This window comes from Chinchilla lanigera, unplaced genomic scaffold (genome assembly GCF_000276665.1).
Source record: "Chinchilla lanigera isolate Chin_1 unplaced genomic scaffold, ChiLan1.0 scaffold00024, whole genome shotgun sequence".
NCBI lineage: Eukaryota > Metazoa > Chordata > Mammalia > Rodentia > Chinchillidae > Chinchilla > Chinchilla lanigera.
In genome coordinates, this window is record NW_004955425.1 from 6,847,551 (window position 1) to 6,868,739 (window position 21,189).

The 21,189-nt window shown below is 37.6% G+C and overlaps 1 protein-coding gene across 2 annotated transcripts in view; it reads left to right on the forward strand.

Annotated features, from left to right (window-relative positions):
* Prkg1 (protein kinase, cGMP-dependent, type I) overlaps nucleotides 1-21,189 on the forward strand; it is a 1,159,533-nt gene that overhangs the window by 671,216 nt on the left and 467,128 nt on the right. The window lies entirely within an intron of this gene.

Sequence of the window (21,189 nt, forward strand, 5' to 3'; positions counted from 1 at the left end):
AGCATTTCCAGGCCCTCCACCTTCTTTATTTATTTATTTTTTTTGAGACAGGGTTTGCTGAGTTCTAAGTTACCCAGACTGCATTTGAATTGGCAGTCCTGCTGCCTCAGTTTCCCAGAGTGCTAGAATTATCGAAGCGTGCCATCACCCTGCTTTTAGAAGTAAACATTTTAATGGAATAGACCCAGAGTGGCAAAGATCACAATAATCTACGAAGATAATGAGTTTATATTCCACTGGCTCTTGAGATAGTCCTTGCACATACACTGTAGGAAAAGAAGAACATTTTTCTCCTCACCTATCCAAAATTTGCACTTGAGGTATCCAAACAGAAGACAGATTAACAAAAGGATGGCATCCACATTTAGCCAGGAGAAATTTTATGCGAGGTAAGAACCTTCATAACTAACTGAAGACCTAAAGAAACAAGGAAACAGGTAAGATAGAAATATTTTTATGCTAACTCTGAGGAGTGGTGGACAGTGGTGCAAAAATATGAGGATAAAAAAGGTCATGATCAAATCATAATAGACTAAGAGAAACTTAGTGATCCTTCTTGGTGTCTGACTCTTTGCCTCTTTTCCTCCAGGGCACCACTCCTGGGAAGATTTTGTGATGTGACTTAGGGAAAGGTCAGAAAACCCTTCCTAGGTTTATGCGGTCCTTCCAGGGAACAGTGTAGAGGTGTGTGGGAGAGGGAACACGAGTGACCTTCCCGCTTCCTCTCTTTCCGCAAGGGCCAACGCGCCATGTTTGAGATGGGGTCAGTCATCCCAGGGGGCAGCCAAGGCCCCACCTATCCATCACCGACCCGAGAAGTCCTTTGTTCTTTCCATGTGCTTGCTCCTTGCTTCCCCACTGGATCAATGTGATCTAAGTGACTCTACTTACTGGCTGAGCATGGCACATGCCTGTAATCCTAGCACTTGGGAGGCTGAGGCAGGAGGATCACTGCAAGTTCAAGACCAGCCTGGGCTACAAAGTGAGCTCAAGGCCAGCCTGAAACCCTGTCTCAAAAAAGACAAAAAATTAATATGATGTTTGGGGGTGCTTTGAATGTCATCAAATAATAACAATGTTTTAATGCTTTGTTCATAATATTATTTGGAATATTAAGGTTTAAAAATTATATTCAGCCATTTTATTACGTAATTCTAAGTGTCTTTTTAAAAGATCAATTCCAAAATACTACTTAATTTTCTCCCCTACAGCATGAAAAGTCATGTAAATCCAAATGATTATTATTAAAATTACAATACCATGTAGTGTGTTAAATACTTTATACATAGTTCTTTATCAACTCTGATAATAACTTTACAAGGAATTTTTATTTTGGGGACTGGGGATTGAATTCAGGTGCCTTTGTACGAAGCTACCTTTGTACTAAGCCCTGCTTTTTAACACAGGACCTCACTAAGTCACCCAGTTGCCCAGACAAAGCCTGAATTTCTGATCTTCCTGCCTCAGCCTTTCAGAGTACTGGGATTATGAGTCTGGACCTCTATGCCTCACTGCTATGAGGGACTTTTAATGAATGAGAAAATTAAGACATGGATAAGCTAGGTTAGGAAAGTATGCTAAGGTGTCTAAAGTTAGACAGCAAGGAAGCTGCAGAGGTAGGATGTGATTGTCTGAACTTCCACTCATGGAAGAGTTAATTCCTAAAAATTCTAACTTATTTTTATGTACCTAAAATAAATGTGTTTTTCCCCCAAAGGAAAAATTCTGTTAAACTTTACCAGCAGTCCAATTTTCTAAAATATCTTGCCATGTCAGCTGCCTGTCAGCTTTGCAAAGAAATGCAGCAATAAACTGACAGGAAGAAACTCTGAAATCTATACTCACATGACAGAATAGGGAAAAATCCTCACAAAGGGTTGTTTTGTCATTTATTGTATAGAACTAAAGCCAGGTGCCAGCTGTGCAGGTGATTTAATAGACACCATTTACGGAATGCATTATTTTGCCAAGAAAATTCATTGTGTTGAATTCTTTTCTAATCTTAAGTGGCTGCTTACTTATAAAAACAAAGTACCTCTAGAACCTGTAAATTATGTCACAGAGGGGAAATGTAGAACAGAGATGGCTATTAATTTAAACTGTTTCTCATTGAAGTTGTCACGCCAAAGAAAGAAATATATGTGGATGAAGATATACATGATTCTTTAATAAAGTGAAATACTCAAAAGGCAAACCTCATGTTTAGAACTTCAAAAGACATCAGTTATACAAAGAATATTGAAATTGATTGAATGTTTTCTGGGTTTAAAACTAAGAAGATGAATGTGAATGTTTTGCAGACTCTAAAATATTATGCACACTTCAGGCTTATGTATGTTTTGTAATACAAAGGATTGTGTTCAGTGTATCAACACTGAGTGAGAGAGGCAGCAATATTATTATATGGGTTCCAATGGTTCTTAAGAACAAAACAATCGAAATTATTTAGAATCTTAAATATTATTTAGAATTTGAAAAGAGCCACTTAAATCTAATAGACCGGTTTTCACTGTTGCTGTCATTTCTTACACTCAGATAATGCTTAAGTACAGATGACTAGACTACTCTTTGTAGTCAGGCGAAGCATGGCCACAGACCTTGTACATGCACCATGGGAGAGTCAAGAGTTACCCTCTTACATTACCTCTGAATCAAGCAGGGGACTAAAGCACATTTATGTCAAAAAAGAAAGTATGGTAAAAGAAAGAGGGTGTGTAAAAATAGGTAGAGTTTTAGAGGAGAGTAGGATCTCTCTCTTGTGTCTTGAAATACGCAATAAAGAGAAGTAGAGGTAAGGAAATGGCATAGAAAGACGGCTGGAGGGATGTGCAAGGTGCTAACATCAACATTTTTATGTACTGTGCTGTGTCCCGCCCATCCCCAGAATGGCAGGCATGTCAAACAATGGCCACAACATGTCCTGGTAGCCTCCAGAAGGCTACAACATCATCACTTGGAACATCATTTTACCATCACTTGGAACAGAGTTCTCATATGCTGGAAGGCTTCGTTCATTGTTTATGATCACAAAATCTTGGCAAACAACCAAAATGCTTATCAGCAGCCAATCAAATAAATTCTGTCATCATGAAATAGCATGAAAAATACAATCTATTTTATAGAATTTCTCCTAAGTGTTTTAAAAATGAGAGAAGTACATACATGTTCTTAGAGAATAATTGCCTATTAATTTAAAGGAAAAAGTGGTTGTTATGGTTAATACATTGTGTCAACTTGGGGAGTCTAGAGTTTGGCTAAGTGACTCAGTAGGGAGCCAGGGTGCTTGCTTTGTATACATCCTGGGCCTGTGGAAGAGGAGGGCATGGAGATTATGTGAGAGCTACACGCCCCTTAGGTGGGGGTAGCCTGTTTACAATGTAAGGCGGGGAAAGAGGCTGCTTGCCGCCATTCCTCCCGTTTGCTCTGGCTGCTTCGCTGTTCGGCTGCCATTCCCCCCTTTGCTCTTGTTGCATTGCTCTCTTCTGCCTCGGAGCCAGCCCAGTATGGACTGAAACCTTCACAAACTGTAAGCTAAATAAACCTTTCCTTCCTTCATTTTGGGCATTGGGTATTTTGTCTCAGCAACGAGAGAAAAGTGACTAAGACGGGGTAAAGCAATGCTATTTCATACCCCCATTCTTTTCCGATCCCCAACCCCACAACAGGATATACGTGAAGTGTTTGTTGGTATATCCATAAACTATTTCTCAAAGGAAATCTCAGATACTACTAACAGTTTTCTTTAAGAAGACTAGGGAAGATAGGATCATTGGAAGGTACACTTTTTGTGGTATGTCTTTTATTGCTCTTGGACTATAGTTATATTTACCCTGTCCTTCTCATCTTCTCTTCCATAAAATAATTTCATTAGATACTTTAGAGCATATTTTTTCTACTGTTTGTCAAGCTCTTTATAAAGATTATATTTACAAATAAAAATTATCAGTCACATTAGTATGTACTAGAAATCCCTGTAGGAACTCGCTACACTACAGATACTTGGTTCTCTTCCCAGGAATTTGAACAAAAATTTTGAATTCAGAAACCCAGGAGGAACATCTGGAACCAAGCCTTCTGGGAGTCCACAGACTGCGTTTTGAGAAATAGGCAATTTGAACAAGATTGCTATTATTGTGTGGAGGTCATTGATGTGTATTAAAATGTCACTGCTCGGTGTAATGCGAGGTGATTCAATGGTTTGTGACATAAACATCTGTTAAAATAGCTTCCTTTTTGGTTATTTATTTATTTATTGAGGCTGGGGCACAAGTGTGTATTAACTTACTATGTAACTCAGGCTGGCCTTGAACTTACAATGATCCTCCTGCTTCAGCCTTCTGAGTACTGGGATTACAAGCATGTGCCACCATGCCCAGCAAAATAACAGTTGTTATTATCATTATTGTTACTGGCAGCACCATCCCCTCTCTGGTTTACATCAGGAAGGTGACACATCGCCGTTCTGCTCCACCCTGCCAGGTATCTGAGGGGATAGTGTAGAGAATCAGAATGAGAAAAAGTTCTACTTTTTCTTACAAAACATAGATATATGTGTATTACCTTGAAAGATATTCACTGAAAGTGTAGATATTTTTACATACATTTGTGCAAACTTTTCTTTTCCAGTCCCTTCCAACCTTGTCATTAGGTGCATCTTATGTGCTTACATTCACAATGCACTGGGCTTATCAGGACGCCAAGCTGTTTTATATTCTGTTTCAAAACTTCACTTCTCAGGAATGCTGAGCTTTACCATGTGGAAGGCACATATCATCTTAACTGTCAGATAGTCTTCGCTTTGTGGTGGGATGGGCACTTAGGACCATTTCTCCTGGTGAAATGAGGTACACTCTGTTCTATGTCTGTCTCTTGCTTTGGTGGCAGCGGGAAAGGATTTGCCTTCCTAAGCTTTCAGAAGCAGCTATACCTCTCACTAGGTTATTAGCCTGAAATCTGGCTCTTCTAGTCTACATCTATCCTCCAGTGTTCTGATGATTGTCCTGGAGAATATTTGAATAGCTTTGTCTTGGCTTATGAGGAAACAACATCCTCTACCATCTCAAGCCCACGTCTCAAAACTAAGCCTAGGTGTTTGGATGCTTATGCGCCCCAATATCTCTGGCAGTTCCCCAGTGTCTGGAGCCCCAAACATCTACACAGGAAATTTTTCAGCATTCTCTTTGGGTCATTTCCTGGAAACAGTGTCATAATCATACTCCATGATAACCTAGCATTCCCAAAGTGAGTGTACAGATTAGCCTCTAGCTTCCCAGGACCTTCCTATGAAAGGATATATTGAAACAAGTACAACATGTATTTCAGTGTAGTTGCTCTCATTCGTTGGGTTGCCAAGGTAGCAAGCACTGCCAGGAATACTAGAAGCAGTGTAGACATAACTGGTTATTAATACTAAAAATTATTCATTATTCAGGAAGCTGCTCTCTTTGCTTACCTATTTAGCATCTCTTCTTTTAAAGGATAAATTCTGTTTTCCCAGTTTCCTGAGAAATATATTTAATAAGATGGCCCTTCATGAAGAGAACGGATTTGTACTAGAAAAGCTACCTGTATATATTTTGCTATTGATACCCATTATAAAATCGGAGGCAGTATTCTGCTACTTGCTTGTTCCTCATAAACTGTCATCACAGTTAATAATGCAGAAAGCCTCAAAAACTGTGGGAAACAGAAAATTTGGGTTTTATAGCAGCATTTGTGTAAGGTAAGTAGTAACATGGCAATATAGGTTTTCTGTTTGTTTCAGGTAGTGCTTGGGATTGAAGCTAGGGCCACATGCATGCTAGCCAAGCACTATAGCATTGGACTAAATCCCCGGCCCTGAATACAGGATTTTTGAGGTTATTTTCTTATTTGTTTCAATAGGTCAAGGATTTAAAGAATAATGAAATATAACATTTCCTCAAAAGTATTCTGATTGATCACATTCCTATATAAATATAAAAGTATATAAAAATGTTCCATTTTAGAAATTCAAAGGCTTGCTTGATCATGTCTTGTTCTTCCATATATTTCACTAGAAATGAATAGACTGAAAGTTAGTTTGTTTAGTTATTTAGTTATTTATTTGGTACCAGGAATCAAACTCAGAACTTTGCACTTGCCAAGCAGGCACTTATGCTGTTGAGCTATATCCCAGCCCCTATTTTTCTTTTTTGGTACTGGGATATCGAACTCGGGACCTCGCGCTTGCCAGGCTGGCGCTTGTGCCACTGAGCTATATCCCTGGCCCAAAACTTAGTTTAAATAAGCTAAGATCTGGTCAAAATGCAATCAGACAGTAGCAGCCATTCAACGTAGGATAATCGTTCATATGTCAACCTTGACACAACAGAATCTGCATGCATTTTGTGAAGTGTAGACTTCAGTATACAGGCTGTGATAGCAGCAAATACTTGCATATTTACTGTGACCAGTGCATCAAAACATTCATGCTGTGATTAAGGGTGCTTTCCTCTAAAGAGCTTATTTGTTCAAAGCAAAAATGCAAAATTTTTCTAATCATTTTTTGATTAAATAGTTCAGAACTTAATTATGCCTCCCTGATACCTAATTCTGAAATGACGGTTCCATCCCAGGGCTAGAGATAAATAGTTCAATCCAGCTTCCACCCTCAAGGAAATATAAACCTAGCAGGAAAGCTAAACAACAAACAAATCCTGCCAATAAAGTATGAGGACTTCCAAAACAAGGGAAGTTCAGGGAATGGTTATTATTATTATTTCTAAACAACGCCAATAACAACAACAACAATGATAAAAGTTTGTAAGAACATACAAGGCTGAGACTCAGAGTATGACTAGGAGTTAATCAGGTTTCTGGGTTTTTTCTATCTTTTTTGAGACAGGACCTTGCTATGCAGTTCAGGCTGACCTTGAGCTCACTTTGTAGCCCAAGCTGGTCTCAAACTTGCAATCATCCTCCTGCCTCAGCCTCCTGAGTGCTGGGAGTACAGATGTGCACCACCACACCACATGTTAATCAGGTAAAGACAATGACAGAAGAAATATTCCAGGCAGAGAGGAATGACTACATCCCTGAGTCAAATGCAAGCTGGACATTTCAAGCAGCCATGATCCTTCTCAACAAATGTTCTGGCGGATTTCACTGTTAGTAACCCATTATGCTGCTTAGGCAGCTGGGAAATGCCTGATCCTTATCCTAGGTTTTGAAGTATGCTACTGGTGTTTTACTGCCCTTAAAAGTATTAAATTTTCTGGGCATAGCGGTGCACACCTATAATCCCAGCACTCGGGAGGTTGAAGCATGAAGATTGCCTCAAGTTTGAGGTCAGCCTTGGCTACATAGTGAGTTGAAGACCAGTCTAAACTGTATATAGCAAGACCCTGCCTCAAAAAACAAAACAAAACAAAATGAAACAAATGCTTATTCACAAGCCACATGGATTGAAGATGACCTAAAATAAGTGTTTTTTGTTTAAAAAAAAAAAAAAACAACTCTTGGAGTAAATATAGTAACTAAATGTAGGAGAATTAATTATACGGCTCTTCCAATAAGCATGAAAACAGTTTCAGATCAACAAACCTACTTCTGAATATAAAGCGGAGTTAGGTCTAAGATGACTGAAGAAGCAGTTCCAAACAAATAACATATATTCCTTCTCTCAGGCTCTTTGTTTTCCATTCTTTTTGTCTTTCTTTGTCCCTGGGTAGAGATGAGATCTTAAGTCATAGTTTTTTAGTGGCGGTACAAATGGGAGACCAAGGGAAGCATTTGTCAAAGCAAATGAGAGGATACTGAGCCAGGCGTACAGGTAATTATTTTTGAAGCTCGTCACTATGCTGATATAATATAAATGGGGCTTTTTGCCTAGCTCCAGGCAAATCTCTAAATTGGAGCACAAGATTTATGATCCTTAGGCAAAAAGGGAAACACCTTTAGAAATGAAAGAATAATGAGCCTATGATCAACACTACAGACAACAAATAACAAGCTGTTGTCTCTTTGAAATCTAAGTCTTCATTACTTCCTGCCTTGGTTATTATAGTATTTTTCTAAATCATCTTCCTGTCTCGAGTCTCTTAGACCTCTCCTTCATTCCTTTGTTTAAAATACATTCATCAGCATTCATTATCTCTCATGCACTGGAGATTGTTCTGGGCATGGAGAAGTAGTGCTTGTTCTTGCTAAGCTTACATCCTAGTGTGTGTGTAAGGAGAATGACAAACAACAAATGAGTACATTAACATAGCGATATACTCTAGTGTCATGGATGTTATGAAATTAGCATAAGTGTAGCTGATTGGTTACTTTGGAGCAGGTGATCGAGAAAGGTTTCTCTACAACGTGACATTTTTCTCTCCTTTAAACTTAGTACATCTATGATACACAGTGAGTACACTCTTCTTAGGGAACTTGCTCATCACATCTTCACCCTTTTCTCTTCCCCTCTCTTCCTCCCCCACATCTCCCTCATCTCTAGAAATGCTTCCCCTCTACACGAAGTCTGCCTCCTATTTCCATCATCTATCTTTCTTTTGCATTTTTTATTTTAAAGAGAATAAAAAATAACAAAACAACAACAACATAGACAAAAACAGAACAAAGTAAAAATTATAAAAATGATACAGGGTTTAAAATGGAATGATAGGAATTAATAGTGGTTGTTATAATACATATTGTTATCTTCAGTGAAGTTGCTCAGATTACCAGATGTAAGAATACAAGATTGATCAAACCATTAAGGAAAGTAAGAAAATAATAAAAAAGCCATTAGAAATAATACAGAGCTTCATTAGACAAGATGGTAGGAACTCACCAATGGTTGTTATATTGCATATTGTTGTTCAGATTACCAGATATAAGCATGCAAAATTGGTCAAAAAATTTAAGCATTAACTGTTCCTTTCAAGAAACCTTTAGACATAAGGGAAAATATATATATTCCCCGATATAGATAGATGGTTAGATAGATAGATAGATAGACAGATAGATAAATAGATAGATAGATAGATCGCTGGGATAACTGTACTGCTGATGTCATCTATCTTTTGTTCTGCTCTTTATTTGTACACTTTGAGCTTCTCATATAAGAGAAATCATGTGATATTTAACCTGTGTCTGATTTATTTCACTAACATTATGGTCTCAAAGTGCATTCATTTTCTGATAAATATCCCAAATTTATTTTTTTATGGCCAAATTGTACTCCATTGTGTTTATATATCACATTTTCTTTACCCATTCATCTCTTGATGGACATATAGGCTGCTTGCGAGATTTCACAAATCGAGAACTTAATGCAAAGATTAGAGATATTAGTATGCCTGGCATAGACTAACTAGAACAACAACCCAAGATGGAAACAGGGAAGCAGTAATACAAGTTCAAGCAAAGGTCCGTGGATCTATGCTACTGCGCCCTGCAGAGGGCGGGGTGGCAGGAGTAGAGACAGGGGAGTGATAGCAGATAAGATCTCAAACTTTGTGTCTTATGTAGGCATTGCTGGAAGGGTGAGTCATTTGGATTCTTATTCTTAGTGTAAAGAATAGCCATTAAAACATTATAAGCAGGCAAGTAATAGACTAGAATTTGTATTTTTAAAGCACGCTGTATTATATTCATGAGTTCATAGTGATGTAAATAAAATGACTTGATAATTTGAAGTAAATAAATAAATGATGGTGAATGGACAAATCTTGTACTGGGTAAATTCCAAACAACAGATGTAGATCTTTCCTCCTCCAGGAGGAAGAGCTGATTTCTCTCCCCTTGAGGGTGGGTTGGTTTAGTGACTCAACTTGTCACAGAGTATACAAAAGAGAAAAACAGTAACTTTGCAATAGAGAAACTGGCAGAACCAAGTAATGCAAGTATCATAACCAGCTATGAGTCTTGTAAAAAAATACATATTATACAGCCTGGACATGATCACGTCAGGATAGTTCACTTCTGTACTAATCATTCTCAAAATCCACAATCATGAGAAAACATCAGACAAACCCAATTTTAAAAACATTGCATAAATACCTCATTTGGGTTCCTCTCCACGATCAAGGTCATGAAAACCAAGGGGAGACTGAGAAACACAGAGACTGGAGAAGACTAAGGAGATGCAACAAAGAATTCAATAAAGAATCCCAGGTTCAGTCCTGGATTAGTGCTAAAACAGTGACATCTGAATAAAGGTAGAGTTTGATTAATAGAAATGTACTAATTTTTCAGGTTGGGATAATGTACTGTTGTGACATAAGATATTAGCATCGTGTAAAGGATATAGAGGAACTTTTTGTGCTATCTTCAAATCCTTCCTGTAAGTCCAAAGTTCTCCTCATGAAGTTTAAAAAAGAGGATTCTAGTTTCGCTGTGAGAAATACACTGAAGCTAGCATGCAAGATAAGAAACCAAGAGATCAAGAAATACTAGGTTTATTGGAGAGGGCCAGGGGATAATAGCAGCACAGTAAATTAAGTGGGTGGCCCTGAAGCCATTACTCCAGGAAAAGCACAGATTTTAAAGAGACTGTCTTACGCTCATGAGTCTTATGTTTTCTGTTACCATCTGCTGATAATTGAATTAAAATGCATTTCTTTCTAAATACTTTAGCCTGCTGTGTAGCCCAGGGTAAGGAGAGGCTGTTGTTATTGATTACCTAAGGTACTTTTTTTTTTTTTTTTTTTAAATTTTCGGGTTGTCCATGTGCAAAATCCCAACTCTAAATATCAACTGTGGATGCTTTACTGAATTTTCACCCTGTGACCGTGATTTTTGACAGGATGAATTTTCTCCAGGGGCTGTCTTTGTTATTTTAAATAATCCCGTGTAGCTGTAAGCATGCATTTTTTTGTTTTGACTTCTTCAAGGCAGAGTTACACTTAGTTTTTAAGCCAATGGAAGTAATATTATTAAATTATTTATGAAACAGCTTTCACCGCTCAGATAGTAACCACTATATGGTCATGGTGAGCTACTTGGGACTTTGAAGTAGTTTTCAGATACAGCTGCTTGCCATTAGAATTTCCTTTTGAAAATTTATCTTAGGGTTTTTATTATTAGAATTCGAACTGGACAGTGTTACCCTTCCATTTTCAGGGTGACATGCCTTGTACTATAGTTGGTTGGAGAATCTGATACAATGACTACCTTCATGTACCTTGCTGCTTATTTGTATTTATTTTATATTATGTAAATTATTAGATATACACTGTTTTAGAACCATCTTTACCTGGAATAATTTCTTTATCCTTTGCAACAATCTCATGATGTAGACAGGGTTGTATACCGCTCTCACATTGTATACCAACATTCAAAGAAGCACAGTGTACCTCTATGGCAAAGGATACAATTAAATCCAGGCTCCCTTTGATCCTACGATATGTACATTTTGTATGTTTGTTTGTTTTTTGAGCTAGGGTCTTGATATGTAGTGCAGCCTGGCCTGGAACTTGCTTATGTAGCCTAGGTTGGCCTCAAACTCACAGCAATCCTCCCGCCTCAGCCTCCCAAGTGCTGGGATTACAGGTGTGTGCCACCATGCCTGGCCCAGAAATATGTATTCTTTATGGCAAATCATACTTTGTTTTTATGGAGCAAGTGGAGCATAAGAAACATTTATATAATGTATTCATCTTTACAATGCTATATTTTCTCAACATTGATAGTCTAGGTTTTAAAAGACTTTCATACATATAGTTTTATCTCACTTTTTTGCTAAGAACGCCTATAATATTTAGTATAAATCTCACACAAAAGTAAGTAATCCATTTTTTTTTCTTTTTTTGTCTTTTTGAGACAGGGTCTCACTATGCAGTTCAGGCTGGCTATGAGCTCACTTTGTAGCCTAGGCTGGTCTCGAACTTGCAACGATTCTCCTGCCTCAGCCTCCCAAGTGCTGGGATTACAGGTGTGCACCACCACACCTGGCTAAGTAATCCATTTTAACAGCTAGAATTCCTTCTGCTTATTCTCTGTCTCTACAAGTAGAGTTTACCCAAATGAACATGTAGCTTAACCAAGACTTGGTTTAGAGATTGGTTCTTTCGTGAAAGTATGACTATATCAGATTTTGACTCTTACTTTTTTCTGTGCTGAGTATGACCTGAAAGGTGGCTGTTTCAGGGTATTTTAATCGTGATGAACTGAGTTTGAAGCTTTGTATAGTTATCTGATGACTAGAGATGGGGGTGAGTGTGTCAGATTAATATGTCTATAATGAGTTGAATTTGGGATTCTACTGGAATTAACGTTTTGCTTTTGCCAAATGCATAGAAATTTCTCTGTGAATTGAATGTGGGATTGGCTGTACTGACAATAATATTTTGCATTATCATATATGCCATTAGCATATATGATTTTTATCATTTGAGTTAAACCGAGGTATTCCCAAATGAAGGCTGAGGGAATAGCTTGAGTCTCTTCCTTACATCTTAACTCATATCTCAGGATAAAGTAGTTCAGTAGACTGATAGGTGGCTATAAAACTTATGTAGACTTCTAGAGAAATTTGGCCAGAAGTAAATGATAATTTAAACCTATGTCATCACCTTCTGAAATTCAGAGTTCCAAGGAAGCTGTTATATTTAGTACATGGAAGCTTATGAGAGCATTCATTAATAGGTATACATTAATACAGTGGCCCTGTTTGACACTGAATTCAACCCAAGCCCATGTGTCCCAGATATAAATATTTCTCTTCAGATTGTCATATGCAACCAAAACAGAAAGTGCAAATATGAGCTTCTCCCCTCTGCAACTGAGAAGTCTTACTCTGATGAAAGTTTTTTCCTATTTCAACAATCTTACTGTAAACTCTAAAATTTCACCCACACTGAAGGAGAAGTTGTATGTACAAAATTATTTTCTGTATCTAATATAGCATGCTTCACTTGGAAAATTTTGTATGTAGAATTCTATTCTGACATCATTCAGAAGTATATTGAATTTGAGGGTTTTTTTACCCTCACATGGAAGAAAGTGCTAAATTAATTCCTTGTCTTTGCACAACTGAAATATTGCCTATAATGCCTCAAATTATGTAAAAAAGTAAACTTCTAAAGAGCCAAATTGGAAAACTGTTATAAATTAATGGAAAATTCTTTACAAGTGAAAAGCACACTACACAAAATTATTCCTGGTATAAGAAAAAATATGAGATTTATTCTGTACAAAGAAGAGAAACTTCCATGATCCATGCATGGACATAAGCTTGATCAAATGCATTCCGCCACTGTGGTGAGTTTTCATGTCCTGTCACAAAGAGTGATACCTGTTAAATGTTATTGTTTTTTTTTCTAACTTCAAAAATTATTTAGGAATAGTGTCTTAGATAAGCTTGAGTGAGAATCTGGAGGAGCATCTCCAGTGCAACAAACAAGCAATGGAAAGGAAAAATCGGTACACTGGCAAATGTTGCAATGAAAGCACTATTTGTACTAGTACATTTCTAGATTAATCTTTAAGCTCAGCAACACAAATTACTGAATAAATGTCTATTTCTGTCTTTTACTGGCTGGCCAATTTACTGAAATTTAAACACAAGCCAGGGATTGGCTTCATGCTGGTACTTGAAGAAAGAGAGGAAAAAAAGCAATGATGATAGTAACCATCAGTTTAGAGCAGGGATGGTGAATCTTTTTGAGCTTTCAATGATAACAAATGGCTGGCTGCAGCACGTGTGGCATAGACCCACCACCACTGGTTTAGAGGAACATCCATTGTTGATTATGTTACATCAATCTCTGTTTAATATTCACCATAACTTTGTAATGTAGATTATGGTATATCCCCATTTTGCAAGAAGAAAGAACATGTAGGTGTTTTGTCCAGTGTTAGTGAGCTTTTAGGGATGAAATCAAATTCAAACTACAGACTGTCCTCAATTTATGATGATGGACTTAGTGATATTTTTGATGATGATTCTAAAAACACGCCCACTATAAACATTCTGTTTTCCACTTTTAGTTCACTATTCTAGAAATTACATGAGCTAGTCAATAACTTATAACAAAACAGGCTTTGTGTTAGAGAATATGTCTAATCACATGCTAATTTAAATGTTATGAACATGTTTAAAATAGGCTACACTACGCTATGATGTTCTGTAGGTTAGTTATATTAAATGCATTTTTGGCTTGCGATATTTTCAGGTTATAATGGATATACACTTGTAAATTGAGGAATATGTTTACTTTAAGTAAAAGGTTTAAGTAATCCATAATGTAGGTAACAAACCTGTTAGAGTTAGTTGTTATAATTAATGTACTAATTTTAGTGTTTACTACTGATAAAGTGAATAAAATGTTATTCTTTATTGGACTCATATTTGATCCCGCGACTGTGAGCTTTGCCGAATACTTTACTTGTTCCCTTATTCTGTCTCTCATCTCCTAAAATCTCAGGCAGGATACTGACAGAAGATAGTTAAATGTTCCTTCCTGTCTACTTCTTATCATTGTAAGTTGCTGTTTAGTTTTTCTTGTTTGTTTGTTTTTGAGACAAGGTCTCACTATGCAGTTGAGACTGGCCTTGATCTAACCATGTAGCTCAGGTTGGCCTTGAACTCATGGGGATCCTCCTGCCTCAGCCTCCCATGTGCTGAGATTATAGGCCTGCACCACCATGCCCAGGCCTTTAAATTGCTGTTTAGATAGGATCATGACCCATTACATAATTGCATTCTGCAGCTGTTTTATTTAAGTCCACTATATCAGTTTGGGGATATTTTTTTCTGGAGTAAGTAGAAGTTTCTTTACAATTATTATCTGGGGAAATATGGTCTCTGTCACAAATAATAGCAGGAGGCTGAGGATTTAGCTCAGCGGCACAGCTCCTGCCTGGCAAGTGCAAGGTCGTGAGTTTGATTCCCGGTACCAGAAAAACAAAAACAAAAACAAAAAACAACAAAAAGCAAATAATAGCAAACTTCTGTGGAGATTTTTTGTTTATTTGTTTGATCAAAGAAAAACACAGTATTCCTCTTTTCCAGGAATTCACTGGCCATGTGAGAAATAAGGAGGGGATCTACTACATTACTGAGTACCTATCTCAAAGTTGTTATAAAGATTAAATAAGTTAGTATATGGGGTACATCTGAAACAGTGCCTGGCACATAAAAGGTGCTATAAAAGAATGAGTAGTTCTTCTTCTTATTATTATTATTTATTATTATTGTTGTTGTTAGAGAGCGACAGAAAGGCCCAGGTACCATGGACATGGAATGGAGGGGTGAGAAGGACAATGTACAAAAGCTGAAGTGTCCTTTAAACCCATCCATCAGAAAGCAGTGCTGTGTTACTGCAAGAGGAAAACAAGTTGTTAGCGCACAGTCGGCACATTCATCCAAATTGTAATTAGGTATGTTTTGCCTCAGAATCGTATATGAACTGTTTTCCATCTTAGAATTACAAGCCTCTTTGAAAGTCATTCTCTGTTAAACTTGAGTTATGATTTTCTCCTATTTAGCACAAAAAAAGAAAAGAAGAAAAAGCTTTACTGGGGCAGCAATACACACCTCGCTTAGCATATGTTCAGAAGGCAATCATCATATAGAAAGATCACTCTATACTGAAAAATTTACAATTAATAGTGCGGTGAGTTCAGATTAGGCAAATGTGAAGCTGTCCATTTGTCCTCAACAAGGGCGTCTCTTCGGTTGTCTGTACTTTGCTATATTTCATGTATACATGCTAGTTCTTTGACCATTTCCAAAACGTGGCTAGACTAGAAGGAAAGAAATTCCAAGGTAAACTGTGCAATTCACACATTCTACTAAGGTTAATTCTAGTAGGGGCCAGATGAAAAGATGGGCTTGCCTTTCAGTTTGGAAACACTTCACCTACATGCTGACATAGCTTAAAATCTGTCAAAAATGAGGAAAAGTAAGACACCAAAAGCCCTATCACCTGAAGTTCCTATAAAAACTTATCAAAGCAGGGTGCAGTAGCGCACGCCTGTAACGCCAGCACTCTGGGAGTCTGAAGCCTGAAGGAGGCTCACAAATTTGAACGCAGCCTGGACAGCTTTTTAAAATAAAGAGAAAGAAAGATAAAGAAAAAAGGCCTGGGGGATGTAGCTTGGGGCAAAGGCCCTAGGTTCATTCCCCGGCACAACTAAAAATAAAAATTCAGACTTTATTTTTTAGAGTAATTCGAAGTTCAAGGAAAACCTGTTTGGAAACTAAGGCCATTTCCCATATTTCCCTTGTGTGAACATAATGTCACCTCCCCTATTAGACCCATGTGGCCTGAGAGAGGTGCGTGTCACAGCTGAGCATGCACTGACCCATCACTACCACTCTGAGTCTATAGTATATATTAGTGTTCCCTCTGGGTGTTGGATACTGTATGGATTTGGACAAGTTTCATTTTAAAAAGAGAACATCACCTTTGTAGTGAAAATACAACCCCAGTCTGGAGAAGAAGCTGTTTTGTGGAAGCTGTTTTCAATGTGCTAGAAACCAGGGCTGATTTTCCAGAAGCTCTGGGCGGGTTTGCCCTCTGGCAAGGGCACAAACCTCCAAACTGAGAGCAATAGAGTCTGCGTCCTGTAGCCTCAAGCTGCACATTGCTTTGTACTGCTCAACCCTTTTCGCTGTTTAACATGTTACAAAGCCTCTGGCCTTCAAAGCAATGAAGTACAAACATGAATGACGATTGCAAACTTCATTTTTACTGATGATTGAGAAGAAAAGAATTACAAAGAAAGCATTTTAGACTGACTTTGTGAAGTTACTTATGTGAAGTGGGAAGGGGGAAAAACAGTTTCTTTTAATTGTTTCAAGAATTCATGCTGGGCGTGGTGGTGCATGCCTGTAATCTCAGCACTGGAGAAGCTGAGGCAAGAGGATCACTGCAAGTTTGAGGCCAGTCTGTGCTCCATAGAAAAACTCTGGCTCAAAAAGACAAAAAAAAATTCATGTGAGTCTACTTTACAGAAAATATATATTACATATATTGAGAATGTATAATATAATGCATATGATGTATTTTCAATAGATTAGAGTAGTGGCTTTTAAACTTTTTGGCCATGTCCAACCATAAATACATATAAACATATCTGACATAACAATTATTAGGATTATTTAAATTTTGCCACAACCTGTATGACCCACAGTGTGAACAAAGAGTGGATTAAACCTTCTTGACCCATTGTCTAATAAGCAACATTATTTTCAAGGCAGGAAATTAAACCTGATTACCCAAATTTAAGTGAGTAAAGCAGACCTGTGATTGAAAGTCAGAAGTGTGTGGTCAAAACTTTAATATAAAAGTATTTGTATTTGTCAGCTTTCTTATAGCTGACACTTAATACCTGACACCTGCAATTTAAAGGAGGAAAGGTTTAATTTACTTCATAGCTTCAGGAGGTTTAGTACATGGTCAGCAGGCTCCACGGCAAGAACATCATGGTGGAAGGACACTGTGGAGCAATGGCCCCTGGGAACCAGAAGAGGGGAACAAGGCATAGAGCAATGGATGAGGGAGGTACAGTCAACATGCCTGACTCAGCCCAACACACCAGGAGCCTTCTTTCCTATTCAGTAGGTATTAATAAATGAAATGAAGCAGACATATCAGGATTTACAAACACATTATTAATATATTCCATCTTTAAAAAACTTTTTTTTTTTTTTTTTGGTTTTTCTCCGGTACCGGGAACCGAACTCACGACCTTGCGCTTGCCAGGCAGGCGCTTTGCCGCTGAGCTAAATCCCCAGCCCCTTTAAAAAACTTTTAACAATGTCTTATATTGAGAGTTAATAATTCAGCTAGTTAATTTGGAAAGAAAATTTCTCAAAGTAATGAGATTAGTAGAAAAATGCTTTTTCAAATTTGGGGCTAAGATTTTAATTTAAAAATAGTTTATAAATGATCCAGACTAGGTAGCATCCAGTATAATCTTAACTTTTTTAATATGGAAGCAGAGTAGTATCTGCATTTTTATTTTGCGGGGACAAGGTCTTACTACATAGTTCAGGCTGACCTTTCATTCATTGTGTAGGCTGCCTTAAACTCACAGCGATCCTCCTGCCCCAGCCTCCTGAGTGCTGGGATTACAGACATGCGCCATAACATGCAAATAATATGTGTATTTTGAATGTTGTTCCACCCTTGGTAGCTCGGACACAAATTGTCTCCATGGGCCATGTTTTTAGAAATATTTCCTCAAGCTAGAATAGTGTGAGTAGTCCTAAGAGGGAGGCTCACACCTGAGAAAATTTAGCAGTTAATATTTCAGAAGTATTAGCATTCAATTTTCTAGAGGTAGAAAATCAAGAGGAGAAATAAATCTGGATAGGCAAATCGACTTGGAAAGGAAGAGGTTGAGTTAAAGTTTTCATATATGCAGCATATGCATACATATGGCAGAAAATTGGACATGTAAGTGTGTAACTCAGAGGGAAAATGTAGACTTGCAAATAGAGATTCAGGAGTTGAATTAATCTGCAAGGACTACCATGACAAAGTCCTAAAAACTGGGGGCTTGAAAAACAAATTGATTTTCTCAAAGCTCTGGGGACAAGAAGCTTGAGATCAAGGTGTTGAGAGCATGTTGGTTTGTTCTAAGGCTGCTGTCCCCTGGCCTGAAGATGGCCCTGCTCTTGCTGTTCCCCGACATGATCGGTTCTCTGAGTTTGTGAGCACCTGGGATCTCTCTGTACATCTGAATTTCCTCTTTGTGTAAGAACACCGGTCAGTTTGGATTCGGGCCGATTCTAATGGGCTCATTTTAACTTAAACTCCTCTTCAAAGGCTTGATCTCTAAATATGGTCATAGTACGAGGTTCTGGGGGAACACAGTTCAGCCCATAACAGGAGCCATCAGTAAGTAAGAAAGCAGTAAGTGGCCTTAGACTGAGAATGGAACCCTTGGGTGCACTAACATCTACTGATTGGTAAAGGCCTGGGAACCCATGCAGTAACAGAAATACTGAGGAAACAAATGTCTTCTGATTAGGAAACTAGAAATTACTGACAATACGAGGGAAAGCAGATCCTTCTGAGTGGTGCTGAAAGTTATATTTTACTGGATTGGTAAACTGAATTAGTGGCAAGAAAGTGAAACACAACCTATCAACCTAACTAGGGAATTAATCATATTTGTAATACGTGATATTCTATTTTACGTGAAACTACCAGTGCTGCTTTAGTAGATGAAAGTTACTTTAGTTTGGGTGCTGTAACAGAGATGGGATGGTTTATAAAACAAAAATTTACTTTTCACAGTTCTGGAAGCCAGACTTCTGATATCAGAGTGTGAGCAGGATCGGGTTCTGGTGAAAGGCTCTCTTTTTGGTTTTTAAATCTCTGGCTTTTCACTGTGTTCTCAGGTGGAAAAAGAGAGGGAAGAGAAAGAGTGAGACACACACACACACACACACACACACACACACATACACACACAGAGACAGAGAGAGAGATGGGGGCTTTCTTCTTATAGAGGCACTAATCTTACCATGAGGACACTACTGAGGACTCTCTCTTCAAATATCATCACCTTAGGAACAGAAATTCATTATTTGAATTTGGGGAAACATAACATTCAGCCTATAGCAGTAGTAGTTATATAGGTATAACGTAGGAGTCGTCATGTAGTAAAAACGTACAAACAGAACTCCAGTCAAATTTTTGAATGGTAAAGCCCTAGAGGAGCATAGAGCTGGTAGCAAGCTGTATTGAGGAGACAGGTACTCTTCCACTGGATGCTTCTTCATGTCGCCACTAAATGGGCCAATGACCTGAGGTTTTTTCATTACTGTTTTATATTTTGTTTTTTCTTCTTTGTATGAAAACAGAGTTGTAAGCCAAGTGAGTGATTGGTGATCACTTTATCTCTCTCAAATATCTTTAAGGGTTAGACTATAAACATCAAAAGAGACCTTTTTGTTGAAGGTTATTTGGTAAAAAGGATTCCAATAACAGGCTTAGCAGAGGTTTGGTCCTAGAGGAACGGATGCTGTGAACAATCAATGCTGAGCTTAACTACAAGTAGACACTGTTGGAGTGTAATGGGTAAGCTGCCAATAGTCATGATGTCAATAATTTTGACCCGGCAGTTATTACCGTTTACATTTCAAGCTCCTGAAGAACCATAATAATTAAATACCATTTTCTTCCTTGTGTTTTCAGGTTTTAACTTCTGTGTTAATTATTGTTCCAGCACACCTAAAGTTAGAAAACATTATAATTTTTCGTTGCTTCGACAAAGATACCTTACATAATCCAGCTATTTAATAGTGTTATTATTCTGCATTTAATTTTAGACATTTTCATAAGCAAGAGGTTTCTATAACACAGATTCCTGAGGTCCATTTTTACAAAATTTTAGGAATTGTTTTTAATATTTTCTTATTATACAAAATGTTGGTACTGGCACTTTAAAAATTGCAAGTTTGTTTTCAGTGAATAATAGTGCATGATTGCTAAAGTATCAACATTGATCTAATTTCATTTCCTGCCATTACAACTCTTAGGAGAGAACAAGAGATGCATTTTAAAATGTTGAAGTGTTCCCCACAGTCATGGCCTCCCATCTATGTGATGAACTATCTTAAATATAATTAGAATTTGAAGCATACTACCAAAGTAATTCTTGCCTCATTATATACTGGAAGTATTTATTTACATATCTTCTTCTACTGTAAGTGAAAGGTCAGGAATTTTGTTTAATTTTGTTTTACTTGTAATTTGTATTCCAGTGATTATACAATAACTGGCACACATGCTTTCACTAATATCTGTTGAGTAAGTAAATGAATTTAGAACAGTGATACCTGTGTAATGGTGCACCAAATGTAGGTCTTTACAATGAATGTCCAATACAAAGCAAAAGATGCTGAAAGATTTCGTTCCTTCCAAGTTAAAGGATAGTGTTAATAAAATGTACTATTCTGAAGAACAATGACTAATTTTTCTCCAGGGCCAGTAGGTCAAGATAAACATGAATTTAAATAATCCAAAAGGTATGGAAACACTGTTCTTTGCAAGACAGAATAAATCTACAGCAGCTATCTCTGTTTTTATTTTTCTCTCTATCCAAGAGTTCAGTACTATTTTAAAAGACTAGAGTTCAATCTTATCTTGAAATCAGCTATTGTTGCACATGTCTTGTTGGTAAGGCAGCAGCCACAGAAACATGTAAGCCTATTCCAGAGAATGAGTTTCCATCGATAGTGTGTTGTGTGCTCAGCAGTCAAGTGAAGGATTCTGCAGG